Below are 6,097 nucleotides of genomic sequence, written 5' to 3'. Positions count from 1 at the left end.
GTACATCTACGACCCTGCCGATCAGTCCATTGCCGCAGAGCAGCAAGGCAAGCAAATTCCCCTTGATCATTCCTATATCGCCTATGTCTTTCTTCCTACTGCTTGCATTAGTATTTTGCTACTGTTGTAGTTAGCTCCTATATCTGATGCATAGCCTGTTTTTGATGAACTGCTACTTTCAGTCCTGTACCTTTAACCTGCTTAGTATAGGTGGAGCAGTCATCCCCTCTGACCCCGTAGTTCAGTTGCCCCGCTTGCTTTTCAATCTCGATCTCTGATCGACGAGCCAGACCCGACACAGCACATTCACCCCCCTTCGTTGTACGACGCTACAGCGATACTATCGGGTACCGAGGGTGACACCTCGCTAAGTACTCCTGATGATATCTCTGTAGTATAGCTAGTCGGTCGTGGTTATCGAGGGTGATTCCTCTTTCACCATTCCCGATGACGTCTCTGTCGTGCCACCCCGCGAGTGTGGGACCCCCGAGGGTGATTCCTCTAAGCCCACCTTGACGGGTACATCGTTCGGAATCCAACGAGGGTGATACCTCGGATTCCCCCCGATGTTACGACCACACAGTTACTCGACCATGTTACTGGGATCATGGGTGAATAGTTGTAAGACGGGTGGATTCCCGCGAGACTGTGTTGCTGGCCTAATTAAAATGCTAATGGATTTGGGTATTTGATCTGGGTTGGTCGGAGACCTTTTCGCACTAACCGGCTACGCGGGAAGAATTATGGGTACTCGACGTCGCGGTATCAGCCGAAGCTTTTCAGATGCCAGCAGTGTAGCGGCGCGCGCCCGAGTGGTCCCGAGATGCATCGCGCTTGTGATTAAGGGATGCTAGGACTGACGTCGGCCGCCCACGCCACGTGCAGGAGCGTGAAGGGGAACTGGGCCCATGAACCCTTTGTGCTTAGGATTTAGACCGGCGGGCTGGCCTCTCTGATTAGTCTTAGGTGGGGCTGCGACGTGTCGATATTCCGAGGCCGGGCAGGACCCAGAAAAGTATGTCCGGCCAGAGTGTTATCGAGCGTGACGGGACATGTGGTGCACCCCTGCAGGGATGAAAATTAACTATTCGGATAGCCGTGTCCACGGTTACAGGACGACTTGGAGTTGTGCCCCGATCTTATACAACTAAAATTGCTACTTAACTGGAATTAGTTTGCCTCGGGATTGCTTCCTCGCAGGGAGTCGAGGGAGGATCTTTAGGCGTGACCTCACTTTAATTTTGCTGCAACAATATGACTATTAATGTGTTACCCCTGTTCTACTCTCGTCTATTGCTGCAAGACCCTGAAGATGCTAGTCTTCGATAGGACTAGGCCTTTCTCTCTCTATTCTCGCATTGCTGCAGTCAGTCCACATATAACCCCCTTCTTTGATACTGATGCATTATTAGAATAGTTCTGATGTAAGACTTGCGAGTACTTTGGATGAGTACTCACCGCTGCTTTGCTCCCCCCTTGTTCCCTTGGTCCGTTTGCTGCGACCAGATGATGAAGCCCAGGAGATGGAGGTCCCCGCCACCGACGACTGCTACCCCGACGGTGCCTACTACTACGTGGAGGCCGCTGATGATCAGGAGTAGTTAGGAGGTTCCCAGGCAGGAGGCCTCGCCTCGTTCGATCGTTGTATCTTTTGTGCTAGCCTTCTCTAAGGCACCCCATGTTTTATGTCTGTACTCAGATATTTGTTGCTTCCGCTGACTCGTGTGTTTTTCGAGCTTTCGTATTCTAGCCCTCGAGGCCCCTGGCTTGTAATATGAAGCTGATGTTATTTTATTTGTGTCTAGAGTTGTGTTGTGATATCTCCCCGTGAGTCCTTGGGTTTGATCGTACGCATTTGCGTGTATGATTAGCGTACGATTAAGCCGAGGGCGTCACATCCAAAAACTTATTTGTACAAATGATATAATTTTAGCACATTTTCATAACCTTTTGATTCATTACTATAAACTTCCCTACCGTGTAAACTGAATTTTTTTTCAAACATGATAGACGTCACATTACAACAACCTTTCCTTCATTTCATACTTCAGGATTAGTCTTTGCAGCAGTATGTGGTCCTCTTATATAAGAACCATACATCTTTAGCATCATTTTCGCACCTTCTCGATTCATCACTCTAGATTTTCACTTCATGTGAAAATGAAAACTTATTTATATAGCATCTCGACATATTCCATTCGCCTTTCCATCATTTCAATTTTCAAGAATAGTTACCGTTGCATTGTATACCTCACACAATGACTTACATGTGGAAATCGGAAAATTTGTAATATTATTCGTATTGTTTCGGTCCATCATAGTATATTTTCTCATATGTGAAAATTAAAAGTTGTTTAAATAGACAAATCGACATATGTATGTAGTCCAACTTCATTTCTTGCTTCTGAAGTTGTTTCTACAACAATATGTAGCTGTATCAACAACTTATATGTGGAAATTATATAATTTCAACACTTTTCTCGTAATCGTTTTATTCATTACTATAGATTTTCTCTTCGTGGGGAAATGGAATATTTTTTAAATAGGGTAGTCGCTATATTACGACATCATTTTCTTCATTTCATAGTGTGCCACTACTCTGTGTAACAGTATGTGGCTCCGCCTTATGTTTGAAGTATACATCATTAGCATCATTTTCACATCATCTTAATCTGTCACTTTAGATTTCCATTCGTCTCAAAGTGAAAATTATATTATATGACACCGTCGACAGATAACAGGAGCCTTTCAACCATTTCTTTTGTTGTATGATGTACCTCAAACAACAACTTACATGTGGAAATCGGACAATTTGTAATATGTTTCGTACCATTTCGATCCATCATGCTATATTTTCTCTTATGTGAAACTGAAAAGTTGCTTAAATAGAGAAATCGACATATGCTATCAGTCCTGCTTCATTTGTTGATGTCAAAGTTGTCTTTGCAGCAGTATGTAGCTCCTCCAAAAACTTATTTGTACAAATGATACAATTTTAGCACATTTACATAACCTTTTCATTCATTACTGTAAATTTCTCTACCATGTAAAATGAAACATTTTAATAATAGGATAGAAGTCATATTACAACAACCTTTCCTTCATTTCATGCTTTCGGATTAGTCTCTGCAGCAATATGTGGCTCCTCTTATATAGGAATCATACATCTTTAGCATCATTGTCGTACCCTCTTGATTCATCACTCTAGATTTTCACTTTATGTGAAAATGAAAACATATTTGTATACCATCTCGACATATTCAACTCCATTTCCATCATTTCAATTTTCAAGATTAGTTACCGTTGCATTATATACGTCACACAACGACTTACATGTGGAAATTGGACAATTTGTAATATTATTCATATTGTTTCGGTCCATCATGGTATATTTTCTCTTATGTGAAAATAAAAAGTTTTTTAAATAGACAAATCAACATATGCTAGTAGTCCGGCTTCATTTCTTGGTTCTGAAGTTATCTCTATAGCAATATGTAGCTCCTCCACCAACTTATATGTGGAAATGATATAACTTCAACACTTTTATCTTAACCTTTTTATTCATTACTATAGGTTTTCCCTTCCTAGGGAAGTGGCATATTTTTCAAATAGGGTAGTCTGCATATTACGACATCATTTTCTTCATTTCATAGTTCGCCACTGCATTGTGCAGCACTATGTGGCTCCCCCTTATGTAGAAATTATACAGCATTATCATGATTTTCGCATCATCTTAATCTGTCACTTTAGATTTCCGTTCTTCTAAAAATGGAAATTAATTTATATGGTATCGTCGACAGATAATAGTTGTCTTTCGACCATTTCATTAGTACAGGGTAGTTTTTGTTGCGTTATGTACCTCAAACAACAACTTACATGTCGAAATCGGACAATTTGTAATATGTTTTGTATCATTTCGAACCATCATGATATATTTTCACTTGTGTGAAACTGAAAAGTTATTTAAATAGCGAAATCGACATATGCTATCACTCCTGCTTCATTTGTTGCTGTCAAAGTTGTCTCTGCACCAGTACGTAGCTCCTCCAAAAACTTATTTGTACAAATGATATAATTTTAGCACATTTTCATAACCTTTTGATTCATTACTATAAACTTCCCTACCGTGTAAACTGAATTTTTTTTCAAACATGATAGACGTCACATTACAACAACCTTTCCTTCATTTCATACTTCGGGATTAGTCTTTGCAGCAGTATGTGGTCCTCTTATATAAGAACCATACATCTTTAGCATCATTTTCGCACCTTCTCGATTAATCACTCTAGATTTTCACTTCATGTGAAAATGAAAACTTATTTATATAGCATCTCGACATATTCCATTCGCCTTTCCATCATTTCAATTTTCAAGAATAGTTACCGTTGCATTGTATACCTCACACAATGACTTACATGTGGAAATCGGAAAATTTGTAATATTATTCGTATTGTTTCGGTCCATCATAGTATATTTTCTCTTATGTGAAAATTAAAAGTTGTTTAAATAGACAAATCGACATATGTATGTAGTCCAACTTCATTTCTTGCTTCTGAAGTTGTTTCTACAACAATATGTAGCTGTATCAACAACTTATATGTGGAAATTATATAATTTCAACACTTTTCTCGTAATCGTTTTATTCATTACTATAGATTTTCTCTTCGTGGGGAAATGGAATATTTTTTAAATAGGGTAGTCGCTATATTACGACATCATTTTCTTCATTTCATAGTGTGCCACTACTCTGTGTAACAGTATGTGGCTCCGCCTTATGTTTGAAGTATACATCATTAGCATCATTTTCACATCATCTTAATCTGTCACTTTAGATTTCCATTCGTCTCAAAGTGAAAATTATATTATATGACACCGTCGACAGATAACAGGAGCCTTTCAACCATTTCTTTTGTTGTATGATGTACCTCAAACAACAACTTACATGTGGAAATCGGACAATTTGTAATATGTTTCGTACCATTTCGATCCATCATGCTATATTTTCTCTTATGTGAAACTGAAAAGTTGCTTAAATAGAGAAATCGACATATGCTATCAGTCCTGCTTCATTTGTTGATGTCAAAGTTGTCTTTGCAGCAGTATGTAGCTCCTCCAAAATCTTATTTGTACAAATGATACAATTTTAGCACATTTACATAACCTTTTCATTCATTACTGTAAATTTCTCTACCATGTAAAATGAAACATTTTAATAATAGGATAGAAGTCATATTACAACAACCTTTCCTTCATTTCATGCTTTCGGATTAGTCTCTGCAGCAATATGTGGCTCCTCTTATATAGGAATCATACATCTTTAGCATCATTGTCGTACCCTCTTGATTCATCACTCTAGATTTTCACTTTATGTGAAAATGAAAACATATTTGTATACCATCTCGACATATTCAACTCCATTTCCATCATTTCAATTTTCAAGATTAGTTACCGTTGCATTATATACGTCACACAACGACTTACATGTGGAAATTGGACAATTTGTAATATTATTCATATTGTTTCGGTCCATCATGGTATATTTTCTCTTATGTGAAAATAAAAAGTTTTTTAAATAGACAAATCAACATATGCTAGTAGTCCGGCTTCATTTCTTGGTTCTGAAGTTATCTCTATAGCAATATGTAGCTCCTCCACCAACTTATATGTGGAAATGATATAACTTCAACACTTTTATTATAACCTTTTTATTCATTACTATAGGTTTTCCCTTCCTGGGGAAGTGGCATATTTTTCAAATAGGGTAGTCTGCATATTACGACATCATTTTCTTCATTTCATAGTTTGACACTACACTATGCAGCACTATGTGGCTCCCCCTTATGTAGAAATTATACATCATTATCATCATTTTCGCATCATCTTAATCTGTTACTTTTAATTTCCGTTCGTCTAAAAATGAAAATTACTTTATATGGTATCGTCGACACATAACAGTAGCCTTTCGACCATTTCATTATTACAAGGTAGTTTTTGTTGCGTTATGTACCTCAAACAACAATTTACATGTGGAAATCGGACAATTTGTAATGTGTTTTCTACCATTTCGAACTATCATGGTATATTTTTCATTTCCGCA

This window comes from Hordeum vulgare, chromosome 4H, assembly GCF_904849725.1.
Source record: "Hordeum vulgare subsp. vulgare chromosome 4H, MorexV3_pseudomolecules_assembly, whole genome shotgun sequence".
NCBI classification, from domain to species: Eukaryota; Viridiplantae; Streptophyta; class Magnoliopsida; order Poales; family Poaceae; genus Hordeum; species Hordeum vulgare.
Note: the sequence above shows the minus strand (reverse complement) of the source record.